We start from the raw sequence: 6315 nt of genomic DNA, 5'->3' as shown, positions 1-6315 counted from the left end.
CCCTTTAAGTGACGTATATTGTGACATTTGACAGAAGAAGCATTTCAAAGTCCCAATTTGCCATTCATTGTAGTTGTAGAAAAGTGGTTTCTGAAAATATCTCCCTTTGGACTTTGTTACTTTGACTTATAATGCTCAAACAAGCAACATTAGAAGCCCCTTTAGGAAGTTGAATGCTAAAATCAAAACTTCTAGATGGTCATTACTACGAACTTGCCTTATAGTTACAGCGTGAAGGATCACATCCACGATGTTGAATTTCCATTGGGAAATTGTACAAGGGTCTATCTCGGGATGTTAAAAGCAGTTATTATGAAGACCTGTGGGAGGAAGTATGTGTGTTTGCAAATGACATGGACCTCCAGGGGCTTCCTGAAATGAGAGAGGCCTATTCGCGTGCACGTGGATCAGGTTCCCTCAGACCCTCAGTTGTGTCTCCGCTGCTCTACTTTCTGCAATGTCTCTGGAGTCGTGCACAAGGTTTTCCCACCCCCCGACACGGTGGGTGAGGAGACAGTTATTAGCATCCTGCTGAGTTTGGTAGCTTTGAGTGAGACTACCCTGCTGTGTGCAAGAGGGTATAAACACCCTGCCACCACCTTCAGCTCAACACATGTTAAACCTCCCCTGAGACCACATGGGAAGTTCACATAAGGGCAAACAAAACCTCCTGTGTATGCAGAAAGATGAAATCTGGGGCAAAGTTTATGATCCCCTCTCGATAAATTGTTTGTGTTTGCCGATATTCCACTTACTATCCTAGGAGTCTCTTTCGAGGATAGAAAGATAATAATCATCTGTGGTTTGTCAGAAAAAGGACACCGATGCACAAAGACCCTCTGTGTCTGAGTTTTTGGTTGATTTTCTGTGTCAGACCTGCCTTGTCATCGGCGAATCTGCCACCTGCTCTTTTCGCAATCGCTGACAGAAATTCTTTGCATGATATGCCAAAGAAACCGGGGACGATGGCCTTCCCTAATTATGTAATATAATCTCCATGAGGGAGGGATGTGGTCCGCTCTGTGTGCTTGCTGAGGATGTGTGGAAACATGGGCTGCTCTTTAGAGAATGCAGTGGCTTGTGTGTGTCAGTTAATGAACCTTTTCTCAAATATTTCACGTGTTAATTTCTATTCTTGCTTTGTGAGTGATTTACCACTTATGGTACATGTTTACAAAGACCTCATTTATGCATTTCTAATATCCATTACTGAACCATTCCAACAAAATAAAAACTCTTCATCAAACAATTAGGGCAGGAAGTGCTATTCATTAATTTCATGAATGATAAAACTATAATTTATTATCTATCTGTCATCTATTTATTTAAAGGGACAGTTCACCCAAAAATAAAAATAGGTTTATAATTTGCCCACCTTCATGTTATTCAAGCCCTCAGTAGCATTCCTTGCTTTTGTCAAATAATGAATTGATTTAGTCTTCTTTTCATCAAACCCATTTGTTTGATTTCAGGACACTTAAAACATACAACACAAGTTGTGTCGAGTCATAAGGTTTTTTTGCATCCTTTTGAAGCTTGGATACACAATCAACTCCCATTGTAAACAAAATAAATTCACCATTTTGTTTCCAAAGAACAAAGAAAACGTTCTGAATAACACTAGCTGGGGTTAGTAAACAGTGAAAATGTTCATTAATGTAAATAGTGATAGATGTTCATTAATGAATGAACTAACACTTAAATCCATGTCGTTAACTAATGAACACATATTGTAAGATTACAACATATCATAATAATTTATGTAATTTGCTGGTTGACGTGGTTGCGTTCATCTGGTGCGGCTTTGACGCACGTCTTCTTTAGAACAATGATGCATGAAATGACTCATGAAATATCTTTGTCTGGATTGTTACAAAGATTAATCTTGTGTTCATACTGTATGTGTATGCCATGTTTGGTTTGATTAAAACAAACTCTTGTGCGATTGCTCTGTTTGTACGGTTTATTTGCTTTAAACACTTCATGGGGTCTTTGCGAGTTACCGTCTTGCTAAAAATATCTTATATGTGCAGGCATACACTGAGTAAGGGATAATGTACAGGCAACCGGTTGTTATCGCAGAAACAAGCGCTGACAGTGTGATCAGGCCCCAACGAAAGCGGACTGTCTTGTATCACACTGAAGGGGTTTATTTTGCGATTACAGCCAGCTGCATGTGCATTATCCCATTTATCACACTGCTACTTGCCACATGAGAAAAAACTGGACTTGAAATGTGAATTTGAAATTTTTCAAATTCTCCCGTCAGAAAAAGCCATTTACTTTTGGTTTTATGGTAAGAAACGACATTTAAATGTCACGAACAGGCAATTTGGTTTAATCACTTATAAATATAATGTAATATATGTTATTAAAAGACATATTTAAATTAGATTTGTCAAAAAAATCTGTCAAGATGATTTACTGCACTGTGTTATTCATTTTGAGAGCTTGTTATCTGGAATAACTCACCAGCAAATGTCGCGATTGGCCAATCAGAATCAAGCATTCCAACAAGCCATGTAATAAGCATTTATAACCTATGCAGCACCAAAACAACAGCATTGTTTTAGATGTCCGGCAAATTCCGTTTTAAAATATACATTATAAAAGCTGTCCAATCACATTGCGACTTTATAGGTGTCAAAGTTGTGTGGATCTGTCATGTCTCTTATTTTGAAGTGTTAGTTGTATTCATAGTCCGTGGTCTTAGTAGTCTTTTGAGTGGCACTGCCCTTATTGTTTCAATGTCATATGGTGTGCCTTGGTAGTCTTTAGTCCTTGTGTGTACGTATACCACCTAGTCGTGTTTGCTGGTCTCGTGTCATGTCATGGATTATTGTTCACGTTTTGGATATATCATGCACTTAGATCCTTCTCCCAGTTTCATGATTTGGGCAACATCCTTAAAACACGTAAGCTATTAGGTTCGATATCTTTAGGTTCTCTGTTAAAATGCCAGTTTGAGTGTTAAGCGGACCAGGATAAAATTGTATGTATTATTTTTGTCCGAAACCAAAAGAACCGAATTAGAAATGTGAACCTAATCATATGAACCTAAGCTAAGGCCTAATCTTTATTATCAGTAAAAATCTCTACAGTCTGGCTATTATGTGTCACCCCCTCACAGTGTTGCATTTGTTGCCCAGCTGTGGTGAGACTTTTGTTTGCTTTTCTTGGTCCAGGACAAAAAACCTTGCACATTTTCCATAATTCTAAACAAATGACTCCGTAGGAGTGTAGAAAGGTTCAATAAAAGGAAGGATGGAGCCGGGAACCGGCGAACATTTAAATAAAGTTTTAATAAAATAAACAAACAAAAACACTGAAGTAAAATGCCGGCTGCCAATTCACCGTCGACCGCCGGCCAAAAGAACATGCATACAAACGTAAACATGTCCAGGGCCCGGTCCTCTCTTATCGACGGACCGGTCGTTCGGTTCTCTTATGCTCTCGATCTCTTACGTGATACGAGACCGGTGCCCGCACAGCTCACGCTCATTAGCAATCACTCACCGGCCTCGACTCACGGTCTCGCCCCACCTACTCCATTACAAGGAGTATGTAATGATAAACATCTAAGCTCTAGTAAGTGTCACACAGTATATTTTTGTAATACAGTTCGGCTGTTAATTGATTACAGAATTTTATTTAATTAATTACATACTTCTGTAGATTCATTAATAAAATTAATCTTAATTTTCAGCATGTACAATTGCTTAAATTAGTGATAACTTGTGAAAGAAAGAAAACTCACATTTTCTCAAAATGATTTCTCCAACACATAAATTCAGAGCAAAATGGAAACTTTTGCCTAAAGGGATGGTTCATCGAAAAATAAAAATTATATCATAATTTACTCACCCTTGAGTTGTTTCAAGACTGTATCAATTTCTTTGTTCTGATGAATGCAGAGAAAAATATTTGGAAAAATGCATGTAACTTGAGAGTTCTTGGCCACCAGTAGGAAAAAATACTCTGGTAGTCAATGGTGCCCCAGAACTGTTACAAAACATTCTTCAAAATAACTTTCTCTGCGTTCATCAGAATAAAGACATTTACAGATTTGTAACAACATGAGGGTGAGTAAATGATGACAGAAGTTTTATTTTTAATCTCATAAAATATGAAAAATCAACCACTGAACACTAAATGTTCCCCTCTGTGCTGTATTTACCAGAAATCATCTTTCTATCTAAAATGAAACTTAACACGCTGTGGTTTACAGTAGTTCATTTGTGGGAAGCCACAGCGAGGTCGTCCAACATCACTATTTAAATTTGCAATATATTATTCATATTGTAAGCATGTCATGCGCCTCTCTTCGTAATAATGAGGATGTTTTTGTGACTCATGCCACCACCTCCTTCTCCATCAGCACAAAGAAGCCATTGTCTTGCATTTATCTTGTTTTCTCTCATAACTCTCATGAGGGGGCTGATTTGTCAGTCAGATAGAACAGCATCTCCTGATGTTTTAACATGTTGCCCTATGACGAGCACCATTCATAACCAACGCAGAGGTTTAAGAAGGTCAACATTTGAATAGGATCATACAGTTTTATACACAGGGAAATATTTATTTCCGAATGATAAACGTCTCGCCGGTTTCTTCCATTACACAATGGTTCTGGAGGACTGCGGTATGCCACTGTTTGGTGCAGTTACACCAGCAGGCATCTGCTTTGTCTCCTGTGCTTCTCATCCCAAGTAGGGAGCTCCAGGCCTGCAGATAATGTGTGCACAAAGCCACTATTATAGCCCATGAAAAAATGGCCCTATACCCTGGGTGCAAACTTGTCTCAGGACTTGTGCCTCATTCACACATAGTTTCCGCACTAGGTCAATGGCAGTTGCTAAGATGCTGGGTTGGCTGGCCATTACCAGTTCTTCCCAGCCAAAGTTGAGCCCTACGTTTAAAGGAAGGTGCCTGCTTCTTCTGCCTGAGCAAAAATCCGGTTCTCTGGGTCCTGGTGCTAGCTTTCACCTGCAGTGGATCTGTCATTCACAGGTAACTATGGAGCACAAACATGTCAACAAAATTCGCCGAAAATTAAGGCAGTATGTTTTTAATTTTCATCTTCTGCTGATAGATACATTATGATGTCAGGAAAACGATGTTCAGATCAGAGAGGGAGACGAGAGGGGATGAGATAAAATCTTCACCATACACATGAATTGCCTACAGCGATGAACTGGTGCACAGCCAAGAGCAAGTTATTTGGATGGTGGCACATTCTCTTTGGGTTGTATAACTTACATAGGCATCTTCAAGCTCTCTTAGATATCCATTTTCATGTCGCTTTAACTATTTAACACTTTAGTCACGTTATTCCTTTGTACTTGTATACTGGCTGTAAAATAAAACGTCAGAGTGACCCATATTCTATTTACGGCTAGAGATCTTTAAAATTTGCTTAAGATCACCTGATACCGCTACAGATTCTCTCAATTTCCCAGTTTTCTTATGTAAACAACCGTTGTTTGGAATTTCAGAGAATGTTGCAAAAATTGCGTGTTTTGATTATGAAAATATTTTAATATGTTAAACATATATTTATGATATATTTATCCTTTATATAAGTCCTTTACCGTATTTCTGTGCTACATCTAAACATTATTTTCTTAAAAACATCCATTGTATTAAAATGGGTATGACATTTTTAAAATCATTAATTTTAAAACTTTTAATGACATTTCATAGTAAAAAGGACTTTAAAATCTCATTACCGTAACCATTTAAAACTGTCATTCCCATTGCATGTTTTAATCATACCTAATAAAATGTAAATGAATTATATTTGAATAGAAAATTATACGTAACACTTTTTGTTAATCTGGAAGAATACCTGTATCGGTAATGAGAAATAAATAAATTGTGAGCATGACAAGAGAATGTTAAGGTTTTAACCAAAAAAAATAACAAAAATCTTTTAACCTTGTAGCCACTTGAAAATACTGGAATCTTCACATAAAATCATACTTATTGTAAATATATTTGTGTGTCTTTGTCAAACTCTGTGGATGAGAATACATGGACACTTATTTTTTCTTCATTTTTAGTATACATGAATATTCTCTCTTTTTGTCATTTGAGACCATCTAGTAGAACATCCCATTGTTTTTTTTTTATTTTACTCCGAAAATTACATATAACACATAAATAATCCACTCCTGTGTTAAAATGATGCTTTGTGCAAGGTAGAACATAATTATGTTTCCTAATTAAAATCTTTACTGCCACAATCTTTCAGTGGATTCTTGAGAATGGCCCAGCTACATTTAAAAATATAAGCAAAATCAGGTCTTTAAAGAT

The sequence above is a fragment of the Triplophysa dalaica genome, chromosome 16 (assembly GCF_015846415.1).
Source record: "Triplophysa dalaica isolate WHDGS20190420 chromosome 16, ASM1584641v1, whole genome shotgun sequence".
NCBI classification, from domain to species: domain Eukaryota; kingdom Metazoa; phylum Chordata; class Actinopteri; order Cypriniformes; family Nemacheilidae; genus Triplophysa; species Triplophysa dalaica.
The sequence above is the reverse complement of the archived record's forward strand: the minus strand, read 5'-3'. Positions refer to the sequence as shown.